Raw genomic sequence first — 19,713 nt, 5'->3', positions numbered from 1 at the left:
ATGGAAAACCTTGCCTATGCACCTGCAAGTGTGTGGCGCCCTGGTGACCATCTGCCTGGTCTGTCTATAGCCCATTTCTAACTGGAAACAGTGGGAGTGAGGTGCAGGGAAGCGGCCTCCTTGTCTTTAGAGCGAGTGAAAGGAGCTCTTTGCTCTGAATGCCAAATCAAAACCTGAAATAGCACCTGAGCTGAGGATGAGGTATTTTAGGAATAATATAATCATGCCAAAAAAAAATCCAAATGCATTTTCTCTCTTGCCTCTCTCTTTAGCGTCACGATTTTAGACTCACAGGGTGTTTTGTTTTGTTTTGATTTACGTTTTTGTCACAATTTGAGGAAAGGAAATCTTTAAGTTAAAATCACTGGCAGTGTCTTCTCTCCTCCTTTGGTGACAATGAGGAAGAAAGAGATTTTTCCTTCCAGCTCCAGGTGAGGGCTGCATCAAGGTTGCCCTTAGACCATCCTGTTGGGGTGGGACAGGAAGCCGGGCTGGGTGATTGTAAGCAGTGGTGTTGGCATGGCTGCCCCAGGCCTGAGTCCCTGGGTTGCATGGTTAACAGGGGCCATGTCACCTTAGAAAGGGGGTTTGTGGGAAGCTGTCAGATGCAGTCTGCCAGAGTGCCCCTAATATCTGTAATACCTGGGCAGTGTAGGTAGAAGGTGTGTGGAGTAGTCAGGTGGACTGCAAAGCTTCCTCTCTGAAAGGTGAAGCTTCCAGAACCTTCTCTCAGGTCTTATTAATTCTTGCAAGGCCATTCCACAGGAATATGCACGTCTCTCAGGCTTCATGGATGGCGGGGCTCCTGAGAGACTGAGAGCTTTTCCCTCTGGGGTGTGGGGTGCTTGAATGCTGACATCCCAGAATTTTATGGAAATGCTGACTTTAGGTATAGCTGAAAAACAAGAATTCAAATACTTCCTGGTCATTTCCTGGAAACCATCTTCCCTGTTCTTGTGAATTTCCTGTGATGAATATTCATTTTCATTTGTTGAAAATTCAATGTTACACATAAATAGAACCATCAGGGTAAAAGATTCGCTCCTCATCGAGAGACCTGTTTTTGGTGGCATCTTGGGGAACGTCTACTGTATGGAGAAGGCTGACTTTGGGGCTGGATTTTGATCCATCTGCTCCAGACCAAAGCATGTTTGTTTAGGAGTTTTCTCCAAAGTCCCTGTCCTGGGTCAGGGTGGCCACCTGACCCTGTGACAGGAAGAAGGAGAGAAAAACAGAACAGCCTGAGAAAAAAGGCACTTGGTACCCACTTCCATAGAGTTTACAGATGGCAGAGAGTCTTTAACTCTCACCTCCATCTTACTCCTGCAAAGGCACACCGTTTAACTATCACCCCCCATTTTTTTTTACTACTTTTAGTAGAATTTACAAATGGCAAGGTGTTTAACTCTCACTCACCCCGCCCCCCCCATTTTCCTTTGTTTTGTTTACTATCTTTAAAGTTTTTGTTGAAACTTTAATTTTTTGTGTTTCAGGATTTGTTAGTTCATTGGGTGTGATTTAAAAAGGATGTATAGATAATCTTAATTTGCTATAGCATACCATATTGGTAACCAGTATTCAATTCTTATTAAGGAAAAGGGAATGAGTCTGATAGGCTCGCTGCATCTGGGCTGGTGGACTGGGGCTCATTTTGGAATACATAACAGCCATGTGACTTAATGCCATCTTTACTAAGGAATAAAAAAAGGGCATGCTGCCAAGTGGTGGTGGTATATGTCTTTAATACCAGCACTCAGAGCAGAGGCAGAGGCAGAGGCAGAGGCAGAGGCAGAGGCAGAGAGCAGAGGCAGAGGCAGAGGCAGAGAGGCAGAGAGGGCAGAGGGCAGAGGGCAGAGAGGCAGAGCAGAGAGGCAGAGGGAGAGAGGCAGAGGCAGAGAGGCAGAGAGGCAGAGAGGCAGAGAGGCAGAGAGGCAGAGAGGCAGAGAGGCAGAGAGGCAGAGAGGCAGAGAGGCAGAGAGGCAGAGAGGCAGAGGCAGAGGCAGAGAGGCAGAGAGGCAGAGAGAGAGGCAGAGGCAGAGGCAGAGGCAGAGGCAGAGGCAGGTAGATCTCTGTGTGTTTGTGGCCAGCCTGGTCTACAAAGTGTGTTCCAGAACAGCCAGGACTGTTACACAGAGAAACCCTGTCTTGAAAAACAACAACGCTCTTTTACCAGGACCCGTCAACATGGGCCGCGTTCGCACCAAGACTGTGAAGAAAGCAGCCTGGGTCATCATCGAGAAATACTACACAAGCCTGGGCAATGATTTCCACACCAACAAGCGTGTGTGTGAGGAGATCACCATTATCCCCAGCAAGAAACTCTGAAACAAGATAGCCAGCTATGTCACGCATTTCATGAAGAGGATTCAGAGAGGTCCTGTGAGAGGCATCTCTGTCAAGTTGCAGGAGGAAGAGAGAGAGAGGAGAGATAATTATGTTCCTGAAGTCTCAGCCCTAGACCAGGAGATCATTGAGGTCGATCCTGACACCAAGGAAATGCTGAAGCTTCTGGACTTTGGCAGTCTCTCCAACCTGAAGGTCACTCAGCCTACAGTTGGGATGAATTTCAAGACACCACTTGAATCGTGGAGCTGTTTGAATCTGTTCTGTCATATTTTCAATAAACAACAACAACGAAAAAAGAAAAATAACAGTAACAAAAACAAAATGTAAACCCAAACAAAACCAACAAACAAACAAAAAACAAAGAAATAAAGAAAGAGAGGGTATGCCATGTGACTTCTCTGCCATATTAGTTAAGGTGACCACATGGTGTTTATTCATCAACTAAAGCAATATCCATAAAACCACTAGATCTTCTGAGCTCTCTGATCTTCGTTGAATTTCCTCTGTTTTAGACCAAGGAGGCAACAGCAGGCTTCCAAGATGGTGTGTTTTGAAACTTAGTCATAAAAAAACTGGTATTTTGTAAAAGCATATTATAAAAGAATAAGGAAAATGAGATTCCCAGTCTCTCTCTCTCTCTCAAATGTATTTATGGTTTAAATTTTATTTTGATACTAAAGGATCTTTATAATTCAAGAATTGTACTTTTTTTTAAGGTCCAAACTTAACAGGGATAAAATAAGCTTAAGATTTGTTTAATGTAAAATAGTATTGAGTCAGATATATTTTTCTAAAAAATTGGTTATGAAAGATTGAAGACTTCAGTAAAACTAAAGTTACAGTAGACCTTCATGGCAGCCTCCTGTAGTTCCCGTGGGTGGAGCAGCATCCTACTAGAGTAAATTACATGCTAATTTCATGGCAGGATGAGATGCGTGGAAGATGAGACCTAGCAGTGGCCTGCTGTTTCTGCCTCCAGTTGTAGAGGCCTGACCGGTCCTGTCCATGTAGCCCAAACCAAAAAGTCTTTATCTAAAGATGAATTATTCCTCATGTCTCACATGACACAGGGGATGGATTCTCTCACTTATTGGAGGATCTCAGAGTCTGCACCAACATCCTAAGTGTCTTGAACAACAGAGAGGCAAATAGCAATTACTCTGTCCTCAGTGTCTCCCAGCCTGACATAGGAGGATGCTGGGGACAGGATAACCTTGTACAGAAACCTGTCACCTAGTTGGTATGGGACTTGTGGGCTAGTTCAATTGTCTCACCCTTTACCCTGGCACTCAATTCTTCCTCTTAGCAAAAGCTAATTTCAGGTTTATACCCTAACCACCCATGTCCCCTCATTAAAGGAAGGTGTCAGATGCTCTGTCATCAAGCTCACAGCTTTGGAAAGTTATTCAGAATATCTAAGTGGTATCTTTGACCATTGGTTTTGTATCTGTAGAGTCTACAAATGAGTCTATTAAGTGATTCTATTCTATTATTCCAGGCCCTCAGATTCTTCAGGACTTAGATGAAGGTGATTCGCTCTGGGCTCAGCTGTGGCACCTGAGCATATAATCTAGTACCTGCCTAGTTAGAGAGCTCTGGGGTCACCACCACACTTACCTTGAAGCCCTCAAGGAGTACACAGGCTTGGGCAGTACTGCTTGTGGTTGTTTTCTAAGAAATCCCCCAAATTAAAAGCTCATTTCATTCAGATATCTTGCTTTACAAATTATTCCTCTAAACAGCCAGTCTACTTTTAAATAACGTGATGTTAAGAAACATGCTTAGTACTGTCAGTATGTGGTGACCTAGAGGTTTGTGCATCAGCAGAGGGAGAAAGAGTTGGCTCCATCATTCTTTGTTGCTTCAGTCTACATTGTAAATTGTTTATTACAGATTTGATGTGACTGGCTGCTTTCATCTTTCATCTGTTGGTTGAGTGTGTGGAATGAAAATGTAAAGATCTTCAAAAGGTTCTGTTGATAGGGTTAATTTCAGAAAACTTTGTAAAGTGAGTCATTTAACCCTGATATGGCAGTCACCAACTTGGGTAGTAACTAAGGATGTTCTAGATATGTGCCTGTTGGAAAGCCAGGCAGTTGCTGTCTCCAGGAGTGTACTTTTAAGTTGCAAATTGAAAATCATTTCTTTTTGGATACTACAACTTAAAATTAAATCATCTCTTTACATGGCATGACAATATAAGGTACATTTATTATATAATCTTGGAATATAGATGTAACAATTTGATGTTAACTAAGTAAGTGCTGCCATGTTGTCAATACTAGATATGGTCATTGAAGGTAGTGGTTCCAATTTTAAAAAGTTTACTTTATCAAATTATCTCTCACCAAACTGTTTTTGTTCATCAAATAGTAGACGGTATTGTTAATGTTTAAAACAAATACACAGAGTTTTGTCATATGTAAAAGGAATATTACTTAGACCCATTCTATTCAGATTTATGTCTTGGATACTGATTTTAACTGGCTTCTTTTACAAAACTTCCAGGTGTTTGTCCTTATGAAGGAATCTGATGTAAACAAACAGCTAATGACAGTTGCCTCAGGTCATGGTCTGTCAGATGTACAGCTGCCTTTAACCTTATGTTAACTCTGTGTTTAACCTCATGTCATATTGACTCATGTTGATCTTGTTTTTTTCCATGTGACTCTGTTGTACACAAAGCTGTGCAGTTATTACCTCCTGATTTATGTTCTGTATCTTTGCCAACTGTCAAGTGTTTTCATGGATCCTTGGATGGAACCTCTTTTGAGACACTAACTACTGCTCCCGTCACTGCCCTTCTGGAAGCCTTGAAGCAGTTACCAAGAGATTGACACCCCCAAAACCCCTAAAATTAGTGTAGGTGATCTCAAAATGGGGACCATGGGCCATCCAATTTATCCCTCTTCTTGACACTCTGACCATGGATTTGGGGACTCAGAACTAAAAAGCCTCCTTTGCATCAGTTACCCTCTCTGTCTCACCAGCTCAGATCAGCTTAACATCCTCAGAAACAGCTGGACCCCATGGCTGCTGCAGCACCCACAGGTAAAAGATGTGACTGCTGCTAAGGATGGGATCTGTGCTCCCCCAAAAGTGCTGTTTCCAGGCCAACAAATCCTAACTTGTTTAAAATAGGACCTAGAGACCGAGACCAGAAAAAAATTCAACCATGGGCATTCTATGTATGGAATTCTGATCTCCTCCCAGTCTGGCTCCTCCTCTGGATCTCTTTCCCTCCTCACTATCCTCACACCTATGTTTTTTATCCTGTCATTAAATGTCTTACTGAACTTCACTCTGTACCCAAACAAAATGCTCCACACAAGCTCTCCCAATGCTCTCGCCCTACAACAGCTCCATGTGTTCCTGATACATCATCAAAAAGACCTTTCAGGTGCTGTGGAGAAACTCTGGCTAAAGGAACCTTCATCCGTTTCACTCCAAGTGACACAATTCTTTACATCAGTCCTCTGTTTTCTCCTGTCCCCTTCCTTTGATGCTCTGTAGTCCTCTGCCACTTCTGCTGGCTCATTTTGGTGCAGCAGTCCTGGTAATGGAACTGGTCACTGTCACCCCTGAATCAACGCTATGGCTGCTTTCTCTAACCTTCCTCTCTATCCCTCACCTGTCCCAGAAAATCTGTTTTACTCTGTAACCAAACCAGCTGCTTCTAGCCCTCAAATAGTCACTTTCCAAGTCTCTCCAGAAATATAGGATGGCAACAGTCTGATCTATCACAGGCAATCGAGTTAAGACTCTGCTCAGCTACATGACCAGAGAAACCCCTCTTCATTGCACCCAAATCTTTGCCTCTGACAAAGAACCTCTTCAGCACAAAGCAGCTGTAACACCCGACCCTGCATTTTTACATCCCCTTGGAGTTAGGAATGATAGTATCCTGCTAAAAGACTGTACTTCCCAGCTTCCCTTGCAGACTAAGGAAGTCATTTCTGCCCCATAATAGGCTGCATTCCATCTTCGTCTAGGCATTTTAGCCATGTGCACACCTGAGTGACAAAATGTCTCCTCACTGGCAATAAACATGGTCCTGCCTAAAGTCAGGCCAAGCCTCTATTTCTGTCTTCTGCTTCTGCAGATGCTTTTAAAAATAATATAACAGATCAAAGCCACTGAACCGAGCTCCCTACAAATGGTTAGTGACCATATGACCCCACAGTGCCACATATTGAAACACACTTGAGATAGATGCAAGTACTGGTACTTGCAGAAGCACAGGCATGCAGGCATGCACAGTGGCACAATTTCAGTAGACTGCTTGCCTGGCATATGTGAATCCCTGGGCTCTATCCCTGGAACCAGGAAAAGCCGGTGTATAGTGTATGTCTGGATCCCAGTCCTGGGAAGCTCAAGATCAGGCTGGTGAGAAGGTTAAGTGAGTAAGACGCTTGCTGCCAAGCCCGTTGATCTAAGTTCTCACACAATGGAAAGAGCACTGATTCCTACAAGAGCTATGACCCTCCTCATGTGTTAGGACATGCATGTTCCTCCCAATAAATAAACATTGAAAATGTAAAATACTCGCTTCCCCCAAAAGAAATTCAAGGTCACCCTTGGCTATATAGAAAGTTTGAAATTAGCCAGGGCTGCATGAGACCCTTCCTTGACGGAAGTTGCTTAAAGGTAACAACAAGCAGGTGTCAATTAATAGGTGATGAATGAATAAACAGCTTGTGGGATATCCATACAGGGGAAAACTACTTTGCTACAAAAAGGAATGAAATACTACCATGTGAATGAATGGAGAAAAATGCTATGTGTGTCAACAGAGAAGTCAGTCTCAAGAAACCGCATGTCATAGAGCTGTTGACAAAGAAATCCCATGAGTTGGGAAGTCTGCAGAGACTGGAAGTAGGTTCATGACTGCTCAGAGCTGGAGGGAAGAGAGATTAGCAGTAATGGTTAGTTAGCAGGCTGGGACATTGATTACAAAATTTTCTAACATTGATAGCAGTGATGGTCATGTGTATCTGTGAAGATATTAAACATGCAACTAAAAACTAAAATATGGAAGGCTTAAAAGTATGACAAAATATCAAACTACATACTTTAGATGGACAGATTAATGGCACGTGAATTCCAGTTTAACAACAGTGCTCAAAAGGAAATGCAAAAACTGTAGGTTGAAGAACCTGAAAGGGCCTCACAGACCAGCGAACCCATATCCCGTGGTAAGGTACGAAGGTATCACAGAGCCAACAGCTTTCATCTCACAGAGTAAAAGCACCTAACAGTGTGGTAAAACAAGCATTTTAAATGTTTAAACTTGAAATCACAGGGCAGAAAGGGAAACTGTCTCTACAGGCTCAGACATGAACACAAGGGTTTACACTCCCTGTAATTCAGGGTTATCTGTGAGCTGGTGACTGTTTCCACAGTCCTGGTGGCAGCAGGTTGGGCATGGCTGGGTATTGCTAGTCTTTTGGCCGCATTGCCCTAGAGAGCTGTGCTGTGATGTCCCCAACCTAAAGAAGGGTTTCCTCTTCCATGTGCTTGAGAGAGAATATCCCCCATATTGCTGCTCCATTCACACCCCTAAGCCAGAATTCTTATTAAAAGCTGTTCTTGGTAAAAGGGCATTCTAGAAACCATCTACCTACTAGTTCAGAGGAAGGAAGTGAGACCATTGGCAGGAAGACCAGCGTGTTCTAGCCCAGCTCTCACCTGGTGCTGGTTTGAGTTATGCTGTCAGCATAGTCCATGGGCCCTGGTTGAGAAATGATGTCATCCTGGAAGGGTTAGTGTCTCTCTAAGCCCTGTGGACACAGTCCTTATCCTGTGTGGGGGCTGTGCCTCATAGATTTCAGGTGCCTGGAAACCAACTGGAGATGATCACACAATCTCAAATCACAAAACCTACAAGGAATGAACTTACCAGGAGCAATGGTCCCTGTAGTGTCAAATGGGAGGACAATATAGGATATTACAGAAAAGAAATGAGAGGGGTGGTTGAGGGGAAACTGAAATGTAGCAATGAGAGGCATCAGGCAAGAATGGGATAGCTTCAGGGGGGGGAACAGACTATCCATTAATGAAAACATTTCAAGGAGTTGCTGGCCATGAAGATTGTGGTAAATTGAGATGATGGCATAGCAGAAGGGCAGGAAGGCTAGATTTGCCAATCAGCTCCAAAGTCCTTGTTCTCTATTTCAGGCACCACTTGAGGCTCAGGAGATCAGTGGTGGCCTGAGCATTGACTCCATGCTTCTGGGCTTTGAGATAATCACAGAGGGACACTCATAACATGTTGTCAAATGTCTTAGGACTTCAAACTCATGTGTGTTAATGGCTACGAGACCTGGCTTGTGGGGAGTCTACCTGGCCAGGTGCCTAGGATACCACAAGACATTGTTCAGTTGGCGATTCTCATTTCTACCACAGACAAGCATCAGTCCATGCCCTCTGATGGGAGCAGGGGAAGCCCCGTGAAAATAAATACTTTCCAGAAGAGTCACCACCACCACAAAGGAGACCCACTTATATTTCAGCAATGATAGATTCCCTTGACTAGTAGTTGCTTTAAGGGAATTTTTGCCAAAGAACATAATGCATATACAGGCAGAGTCAGTACCTGTGCATGCCAGGCCTGCCTAACTCCTACATTTCCACCAGAGCTCTTTCTCTCCTGTTCATTGGCAAAGCTGGGCTCCCTTCTTTGTGTCCCATCCCCCCACCATCACCACCCTGTCCATACAGTGTCATCCCTGAGGCTGGACCTTGAGGAAGAAGCAGCCACTGAAATCCTCTTTGCTTTAGACTAGGGCTGTCAGGGAGATGAGCCCACATGTCTCTTTTCCAAGCCAGGCAATGGGGTGGAGGGTGTGCCAGAGACTTTCAAGGGATTGCTTCTGGTCAGGGCAGGGCATATGGAGGCTGCATGAATGTCACTCCCACTCAGACCCATGGATCTGTCTGCACAGCTGCGAGGGAAGAGAGATGTGTGCGTTCCGGTGATGCACACAGCCCTGTGAGATGAGCCGGTGCGATAGGGACGGTAAACACAGTGACAAGGGAGAGGCCTGGCTTGGCTCCTTCTAAGCAGGATCAGAAGACCCTTCTGCAGCTGAGCAAATATCCACTGGGCCCATGGCTAGCACCGAAACCCCAGGAGGAGCTAGGGTAAACATGGGGGCAGCTATTAACACACAAGGCCACACAATAATCTAGGATTACTCCAGCACACCTGAATGGCAGCTAGCATTGGAGAAGGCCCCTGTGGGGAGCTGCTTTGAAACCTGTCCGAATTGGGTTCCAGACCCAGACTTGGGTACACATTAGCACCCACGGGGGTGGACACAGGAAGCAATGGTATCTATTTCATTAATATTTTTCAGGGGAGCTGTAAGTCAGCCTCAAGCAATAAAGGCTAAGGGGGCACTTTACAATTGGCCAGAGAGTACTTACTATGGAAGCTCCCTTCACCATGGGACAGTCCTCATGGTGTTACTGTCATGGTGCAGCCTCTGTGTTTATAGCCTAAGCCTAGAATGCTATCTGATCCATTTCGTGTGTGTGTGTGTGTGTGTGTGTGTGTGTGTGTGTGTGTGTGTGTGTGTGTGTGTGTGCATACACACCTGCCCGTGCAGGTACCTTTAGAAGCCCAAGGTCCATGTTGGGTATCTTTCTCTATTGCTCTCAACTTTAACTTTGAGGTAGGCTCCTTCACTGAACTTGGGGTTCACTGATTGGCAATGCTGGCCAGTGCACCGGCAGCGCTAGGAGTTCAAGCTTTAGTCTAGGCTCAGACTCGGTGTGTTACCACGAGGCACCCACGTCAGAGGTATGACACACAGCACCAGCTTTGGGCTCCTCCAGGAAAGCAGGTGGCCACACTGCAGTGAGAATGGATGTGAGGCAGATGTTGTACAAAAAGTGTCACAGGCATTGTTGCATGCTTCTTCTTAGTCTATGAGGTGGTGGGCACGTGTCCCCACTCTGTCCTAGGCTGAGAGCAGGAAGAAGTGGCAGGTGTGTGGGCTTTGTCATGTGGAATGACTGGGCAAGTAGGCATGAGGTTCCTGGGGCCAGGGCAGAGGGTGTGTGCCTTGGCGTGGTCTGTACTTTCTTTCTATCTTTTTTTTTTTTTTTTTGTTTTGTTTTGTTTTTTTGAGACAGGGTTTCTCTGTGGCTTTGGAGGCTGTGCTGGAACTAGCTCTTGTAGACCAGGCTGGTCTCGAACTCACAGAGATCCGCCTGCCTCTGCCTCCCGAGTGCTGGGATTAAAGGCATGTGCCATCACCGCCCGGCTCTGTACTCCTTTCTAAATGAAGCCCTGTTGAGGAAGCCCAGTGTGGAATAAAGAGGGTTAAAGAGAGAGGCATTCCTTGGCTGTACCGCAGGGACATCTGAAATGGGACCAGTGCAAGCCTATGGGTCTAATTTAGGTTGTCATTCACGCCCACACTCAGAGGAGGAAACCCTGGCCCTCAGTACTTGTGAGCATGGCATTTTCTGGCGATGGGTCAATGTGGGCCCAAATCCAATGACTGGAATTCTTATGGGAATGGAAATTTGACCTAAAGACAGACAGGTGAGGAGAAGCTGAGGTCACAAGGGTCCAAGGAGAGAGATGATGGAATTCAACCTTCCAGATGGAACCAACCGTCCTACTGTGATCATGGATTCTGTCCCCCAGAGGAGACAGACAGGATGACTTCCTCTCGTTTACAGCCTTTGTGGCAGCAGTCCCATTAAGCCACAGCAGTAACTTGGAATGTGGCCTTACCTGGTCCCCACAGTTAGTTTCAAGTAAGCAGGGCTTGGGAATGCCAGGCAGGGAAGCCTCGGATTTGAAGGGGACTCCATGCACAGTGTCCTCACAGACACATTGCATGTGGAAAGTGAGCTTTCGCCTTGCCCCTCAGGGCAGCATACCTCTGAGGAAGAGTTATTGGTGAGTGGTGTGTCCTCTTTGTCCACTCTGGGTCCCTGAAACCTGGTACAACCTGTACTGTAACCCTTGCCAGCCAGCCTATACTACCGGGTAAGTTCCAGGCCAGGGAGAAAAGCTGGCTGAAAAATAAAGTGCAAAGTTCCTGAGGAATGACAGCTAGGGTTGCTATCTGGCCACCACACATATGCTTGTACACAGGTCTGCATGTGCACAGACACACACACACACACACACACACACACACACACACACACACACACACAAAATCAAACACACAAGTCAGGAAATCAGAAATAATGGCTTCTGGCTGGTATTTTTGTTCTTTTAAATTTTATAACATAGCTGGTATTGAAGGTTCTTGTAGAATAAAAGTGAAAGGAGAGGCATGTGTGATTTCCTTTCTTCCTTTCCCTCTTCCATCTGCTCTCTCTCTCTCCTTCTTTCTCTTTCTTCATGAGTTGTTGCTATAGAGGGAAATCTACCTTTTAAAAATTACTTCTTGAATTCGATGTGCCTAACTCTTCAACTTTTGCATTAATGTACATTTTTCTTTATATTTAATTTCAGTGACAGCCAAATTGCACGCCCTTAATTAAATTAACACAAATTAGACTTGAAAGGAGTTGAGGAATGAAAATTCAAGTTGTTTCTTAAAAGCTTTCTTACTGCTGAGGCATTCTGGAAAAAAAAAAAAAAGAAATGTCTTCCTTAGAAATGACACCACACAGATGGCTTCATGCTGAACGTCTTTCTGAGTGGGGGTGAGGCCCCAAGGCTTTGGACCTTGTGACTTCAGAGCCAGGCATCAGGATGAGGAGGAGACTGGGTCTGGGGTCCAAGCCTTCCCTCCTGAGGCAGCTCTGCCTGTAAGCCTTAGGCAATGGCCTACACTTCAAGGGTGAGGTTCAGGTCTTACAGGGCCTGGGACTCAGAGTTTCTCATATTTGCCTTCAAGCCCTTTGGTAGGATCTTCCTGCTGCAGGGAGCCAGAGCTCTTCCATCGTGTCCCCCCCGCCCCCCAGCCACTGTGAGCAGAGCAGTAGTCTTTCCAGGGAAGGGGTCTCTTCTCCAGCATACTCCACCCTGCTCCGATTTTACTTCACTCCAGGGACACTGAACATGCCAGTTAGCAAGACTTCAGGAGTTTGAAGGTGGCTGTCTTGGCTTCTACGGCCTTCCTCATGCTCTGCCAGGGGCTGTCTTCTTAGAGTCTGGAGCTGTCATCATAGAGTCTTTAAAGCCAAAATTTCCTCAAGATACATACATACACCTTGAGACCTTGCAACAGAATCAGGCAGAAGTTTGGGCTATCTGTGTCCTAATTGTATTTCTGGACTGTGGTCAATGCTTGCTTAGTGTGTGTGTGAGCATTGGCCTGGCTTTCTACCTCAGCCAAGACGGCAATATTGCCTACTGTCCAGGACACAGGTTGGTACTCAGCTTCCCCAGTCACTTGTACGTAAGGGCAGCAGGGGCTTGGAAAAAAGCTGACCAGGGTGTTATGACCTGGCTTGAAGAAGAAGGGCTGGGGCATCTCCTCTGCTATTAGGGTTGAAGGGCAGAGGCATGCAGCCCCGCCTCACTGGCTCACTCAAGTCAGGAGAGGAGGCAGCTAGTGCCAGTGTGGCCACTCCTTTCCATGGTAGCAATCAGTTCTTGTGAAAGTGTGTTGGTGGTGGAATATAGCTGGATGTGGTACTGGACAACATGTTCCTTGACCTTTCTAGGGAAGCTGCAGAAGAGCAAGAAGGTAGGTGAAGGAAGAAGAGGAAGCGGGCAGTGGCACCTGGCTGTGCAAGCACTTGCTGCTCACACTCATCTGCAGGTCCTGGAAACCTGCCAAGTGTGGCAGTTAGTGCTTCGTAACTGGGTACAGAAAATGGGAAGGAAGCGAAATGGCAGGTGATACCCCCTGGGGAACCATGCTGTCCTCCTTGCCGAGGGCCATTTTTGCTATTAATCTCGGAAAGAATGCTCTACAAGGCTTCCTCCCAGCTACAAAGGGCCGCCTGCAGGTGAATATCGGCGGTGCCTTCTGAGGTTGAAATTACTGCTCCGCTCCATTGGAAAACTCAATTTTCCTTTTTAATCTTTTTTTTTTTGAGTGGGTAAAGACTGAATGGAATCAGTGATGATAGGGCCCGAGTGGGGCTCCTGCACCAGGCATGTGAATGGAAGGAGGGCCAACTGAGGGTGGCTACAAAATTAGACCTTGCCCCACATCCTAATTACACACACCAGAACATCAAGTGAACACCTTGGACACACACAGACTTTTATGTCAATGTATCTCTAGGTAGCTTGGAAAGGGAAGTATAAGGACTCAGGAATATGGGGCAGAGAAGTGTTTCAGATGGAATAGAGCCCCTAAGGGCACATCTGGGGCTTGTAAACACAGATACAGTGAGGCGAGCCTGAGGGAGATTTGAGACAGGCACAGTCCTGATAGAGGGGTGTGTGTGTGGGTGCGAGAGTGCCTGTAGTTGGACTCATTATTTCTTTAAAGATACACATTCTCTCTCTCTCTCTCTCTCTCTCTCTCTCTCTCTCTCTCTCTCTCTCTCACACACACACACACACACACACACACACACACACACACACGGCATAGTGTTATATACCTGTAACTCTAGCTACTAGGGAGGCTGAGTCAGGGAGATGTTTGAGGTTAGCCTGGGTTATATAGTGAGACTGCCAGAGAGAGAAAGAAAGAAAAGAGAGAACAAAGGAAAGCAAAAGAGAAGAGAAAAAGAAAAGAAACCCCCTTGTTGTAATTTGAGAAAAGCTGTACACGAGAGAAAGATGCCATGCAACACGATTCAAGCAGAGGGGTTTTTATTAGGGAAAGGGATCATAAAAAGGGAAAGGGAAGGGGAGAGACCAGCCTCCAGAGACAGGAGCAGCAGGAGAGAGGAGAAAGGAAAGGGGGAGAGAGAAAGAGGAGGAAAGAGGAGAGAGAGGGGAACAGACAGGGAGAGGGAGAGAAAGAGAGAAGGATAGGAGGAAGGCAGGAACCTTTTAAAAGAGACCTTAGTAAATGTGCACAGGTGGTACTCTTAGTGGCTGCAGCTGAGGGTGGATCCTGCCAGAACCCCAAGAACAGGCCAGTATAGGTGCCTGAATACTAACACCCCTGACATAGAAGTGGGTGTATCCTTCTCCTCATTGAGGAGGAATCAAGTATCCATATTCCTTTTGTTTCCCAGGGGACACAGCTGAGGGATCTCTTGAGGCAGCCAGCAGGTGGGTAGGATTTCAGCTCTTACCTGACTTCTGGCATGCTGTGCCCTTGTGTGCACTGAGGTAGCAAAGTGTTCCCACTGGATATTAAGATAAGGTGGCCTGTCTATTCATCAGGGACCAAGAACACCCAACCAATTTTGCCTTGCAGATGTGTCATTGTGACTCAGAGAGACATGCTGTTCAGCTGTCAGGGTGAGCTCAGATTACTGGTTCATTAGTTATTTTGGTGTCACAATGATGAAGAACTTGATTAAAACTACTTAAGAAGATTTCTCTTGGCTCATGGTTCCAGAGAACTCAGTCCATGGTCTATTGACCTGTGGGTAGAACATCATGTTGTAGGAGCCCATGGGGGAGGCTGCACTTCAGTTCTTGACGGATATGAAGCAGAAAGCAAAGAGGGCCGCAGGAAGACAGCACAGTCCCAAGGACCACCCTCTGCCCCCAACTCCCATGGTGTGTTTCCTTCAGTTTGTTCCACCTCCTATGACTTCCCAATGATGCTGTCATGTGAATCCATAGGCCTGGTCAGAATCTCCATAATTTAATCACCTCTGGAATCCTTTTCACAGACACACTTAAGGGGGTGCTTCCAGAATCCCTTAGGCTTCATTTGTTGACAGTCAAAAGCAGTCAGCCCTCTGTAGTAGTGGGTATCTTTAATGGGTTCTTTCAGGCTGGATCTGGCTGCCCTTCTCACCCACCGCAGAAACCACAGCTCTGACCTGTCTTCAGATTTTTCATGTGGGAACTGCCTCCCTCTGTGCGTTTATCTCTGAATTTCTGGGGAAAGCCTTCCTCAAGTTCTTCTCCCTTCTCCCATATGAGTCGGCATTCATCACTTCTTCTCTCTGTCCCTTTGGAATGTGCTGATGAATAGGAGACAGGCATACTGTAGGTGCCTACGGGCCTGTCAAGTGACTTCACTTTGCGTGATGGTTGAACCCTGTGAGGTGCTGACTAACTCACTCCACTTCTTGAAGCTGGAGAAACCAGATGAAACCCTGGGCCACAGTCTCCAAGCACATGACACCCAGAGGCAGGCACAGTTACAGCTCTTATTACTCCCTTTCCCCCGGCATAGGCAATGAGAATTTTGGGATCAGGATGATGTTCTGTGCACATCTGCCTGGCGAGAGGGCAGCTCCAGGTGCCAGAGCTGATGTACCAAAGAATGAGTGTGGGCCTCGAGTGGCAGCTGTATGGGACGATATTCCATTCAACAGAGGGACCATCAGAACTCAAGAGTCCTCAGAGTGAGCCTTTCTCCCTTTCGTGGTTGAGATAAAGCTCTCCGACATCCCCAGCCAGCTGCTAGTTCCCCATGGCATTGAGTGGTGTTGTCTATGATTTAAATGTGTTGCCAGGACTCTCACTTTCCATTTGGGAAAGTCAATTCTGTAATTACACTGGGACAAGGAAAGGGAAACTTGAATTTGAGGGAAAACCCAAAGCTAGAACCTGCCTTTGGGAGTGCTGGGTCCGTGAACCTTGTACCAACAGAGGTCTGTTTGCACATGGGTACTGGCTTGCTTACAATGAATGCGTTAAAATTAGCCAGTGGGGGTTTGCCAGAGCATCTGGCATGCAGAGGGTGTGTGTGTGTGTGTGTGTGTGTGTGTGTGTGTGTGTGTGTGTAGTTATAACATTATATAGTTGGAAGCTATGAAAGGTTTCCAGGTCTTATTCTCTATTAGGGAAGCCATCGAGTATCACCATGCCAGCAGAAGAGGGAAAATACTGAGTTCACACAGTTGTGTGGATCCCCCTCATTCACCCCGGTGGCCGATGTTGGACAAAGAAGCCTTAGCTGGGCTTTGTCTATCCTAAGCTCAGTCCTTTACCCGAAGAAAGTGCAGTTCCCCTGCATAAGGCCTTGATATATATGGATATTAAAGTCCTCATCAGAACCCAACACACAGTTTCTGTTTCTTGAAGAGCTGAGCATGGTAATTGGAGAGCCTTGGCCCGGTCCCTTGTATAGTGGCTGCATAAATCTCTAGGGGGTGACAGGCGTACAATGGCTCCACTCTTTCCCGATCAGGCTGGCCCATGTCTGAGCTATTTATTAACTGGGACATGAATGGGCAAATGAAGGGCCAATTTATATGTTGCACACAAAGATGTATTAGGACTGCCGTAAACATTGATTTCTTCCCCCTTTTCTTCTGGGTCGGGACATATATGCAGAGAACAGTGGTCATATGGGGTACCCTTATCAGATCTTAGATACTTCCCGGACTGTCCGCGGCCATTAACCTTGCATATTATCTGACTTGAGTGATTAGTGCAAGGCACATAAAACCGTATTGATGGCCAGGCCTGGGTCAGAATGGGGCGTTGAGTTACTGGAGGCTGGATTTTGCTGACTTTGTGATACAAATGATAGTATTATGCTTGGGCCACGAAATTGCTAATTTGTCATTTCTTTCATGGTGTTCCCAGTACAATCTTAATGGATGAGGTGCAGAATCCAGGCATCATTGAGAGGCTAGTGGCAGGACATTCTTTGTCTATCAGTTCATGTGCATACCCATATCCATGGCCATGCACACTGCTTCTCATGCATCCTGGGGCTATGTGGATTTCATTTCTACCTCTGTCTTCCCATTGCATTTTCTGCTTCTGATGGGGGAACTGACAAAACTCTATCTTTGCTGTCTACACTCAGGTTCAAAGGCTCTTCCTGCTAGGGTACGTTCTTTCTGATGCCTTCCTACGTGGCCTTTCTTGGTCACCAGCAGCTCTAGGCCCACAGTGTCCTTCAACACTGGGTAGAGACCAGTAATGCTGTTGTTCTCCCACAGTGCATTCTTTCCCAACCCAAGGATTCTTATACCAACATATCAGCAGTCCTAGTCAGGGAAATCTTGGTTAGAGTTGGGTAGTCATAGTGATGTGTTTGTCTATGACACTGAAGATGTACTGTGTGGCCTTTTCTGTATTTGTGGCAGTAGGCATATTTCTGTCCCCTCCCCAGGTCTGGATCCACTGGAATACAGCACAGTGATAGTTGGAAGTCTGTATGTCTTGTTTCCTGACTGGAGGACTGCTATAAAGGGAACCTCCAAATGTTTTCAGTTCAGTATTTTACCATTCAAGCCACATCCTATGGCTGTTTTTAATATTCAGAGGGGGGAGGAAGAACCCTTTACTAGGTTATCTGTTTCCAAGATGGGCCTAGAACTAGGGTTATGCAGTTATAGGGTCATACAACTCTTGCTTCTCTCGGCAGTGAGGTGGTTTTCTAATAGGAACAGGGGGAAATCTGTCTATAGCATCAACTGTGTTGTACAATAATCAGATTAGGAGCTGGTGCCAGTGAGGGGGAATGCTATTGCCAGGGTGGCAGTCTGGGTTCTGAACCGCAGCTCTTCTGGTTTGGCAACTGGGAATATATCCTGGGGTTGAGAACATAGATTCTGGAACAGATCCAGGTGAATGGATCCTGTCTCTTTGTCCCTCAGGTACACTATCTTGTCTAAGCCTTTAGCCATTCTGGCTTCATCTTTTCATTAAGAATTATTCTGTGTGTGGGACTTGGGTGATGGCTCAGTGGGCAAAGCACTCATGCCAAGCATGAGAACCTGAGTTTGGATCTCAAAAGCAACAGATGCAAGAATGTGTGTCTATAATCCCAGGGCTCCTGTGTAAGTATGGGGAGCAGAGACAGGAGGATTCCCAGAAGCTGATGGGCCAACTTTGAGGTACACACAACAAACAATAGGTGGCTTGGTCTCAATTGTGGTAGAAGGTGAGGAGAAACAGTGAGGTTGTCCTGTGGCCTAAACACACAGACGCACGCGCACACACACACACACACACACACACACACACACACACACACACACACACACACATTTGCTGTGGATCCAACCCCTATCAGAGCCTCTCCTCTCTCTTGAGGGAGGGAGATATATGTGGTTTAATCACAGTCATTTCAAAGGCCTGATTTCAATTTTTCAAAGCCCATTTCTTTTGTGGTCTCCCTGCTGGTGCTGTGGCAGCCCTGTGGCCCTCTGTTCCAGCTGGCTGTCTCTTTTAGGACCAGGGCTCCTGCTTTCCTCTCTCCATTGCTGATCAGACCAGTGAGGCATACCTATACCTCTAGTTCCCCAGTCCTCTGCTTCCTGCACCACCCCCTCATCCCCACCCACATCTCCCAAACTCAGTCAGAGAGAGATGCACTTTCTTTAAATTGCTCTCCAATTAATCCCCAGGAGTTCAAGATTTTTGGAAGCGCGGGAGGTGTATGATTTTTCTAGAGAATGCTACATTTCAGCAGCCATCATCATTCACTAATTTGATTTCTAAAGGCAGACGTGCCTATACCAAAATATCCAAGTAGCACATACACAGGGAGAAGAGAGCATTGGCCAACTTCCGGCTGAACTGGAAGCTCTTCTATGGGACGGCAGGCTGGGGCACTCTGAGCGTCGTGTCTCCAATTACCAGCTTGATAAAGACCTGGTTTCCTGGAGAACCCCCAAAGACATGAAGCAAGAACAGACAGTGTGGCTCCTTGGGCGATGGTGTGGTTTGCAGGACTTTCCCAGAACTTCCCCTGGATCATCTTCTAGCTTCTGGAACCTGTGGTCCCCACGTTCTATCAGCATCAGAGTCGGCCATGTCATCTCCCAAGCTATCAGGACAAATCTGAAGGAGAGTGCTCAAGCAGTTGCACTTCATATTGGAATCGAGGTGACTAGAGGTCTGCTCAGGGGAAGATCGCTGTTTGAACTATGTGTCTTAGCATTTCTATCGCTGGGAAGAGACACCATGATATCTCTTATAAAGGAAAACACTTAATTGGGGCTCCCTTACAGTTCAGAGGTTCAGTCCATTATCATCATGGCAGGGAGCATGGTGGCACGCAGGCAGACATGGTGCAGGCAGAGTAGCTCAGAGTCCTATATCTTGCAGGCAACAGGAAGTTGTCTGAGACACTGGGTGGTATTCTGAGTATAGAAAACCTCAAAGCCCACCCCAACAGTGCCACACTTCTTCCAACAAAGCCATACCCACTCCAACAAAGCCACACCTGCTAATAGTGCCACTCCCTATGAGATTATGGGGGCCAGTTACATTCAAACTACCTCACTCTGCTCCCTGCCCACATAAGCTTGTAACAATATCATAAAGCAAAATGTATTTATTCCAATTTCAAAAATCCCCATAGCCGATCACAGTCTCAACAATGTTTTAAA

General features: G+C 46.2%; 1 pseudogene; it reads left to right on the top strand.

Annotated features, from left to right (window-relative positions):
* The first annotated feature begins 2,184 nt into the window (after positions 1-2,184).
* Positions 2,185-19,713, top strand: part of LOC100768364 — a 157,697-nt pseudogene continuing 140,168 nt past the window's right edge.

Source organism: Cricetulus griseus (genome assembly GCF_003668045.3).
Source record: "Cricetulus griseus strain 17A/GY chromosome 1 unlocalized genomic scaffold, alternate assembly CriGri-PICRH-1.0 chr1_1, whole genome shotgun sequence".
In the NCBI taxonomy this organism is placed as follows: domain Eukaryota; kingdom Metazoa; phylum Chordata; class Mammalia; order Rodentia; family Cricetidae; genus Cricetulus; species Cricetulus griseus.
Note: the sequence above shows the minus strand (reverse complement) of the source record. Positions and strands in the feature narration are given on the sequence as shown.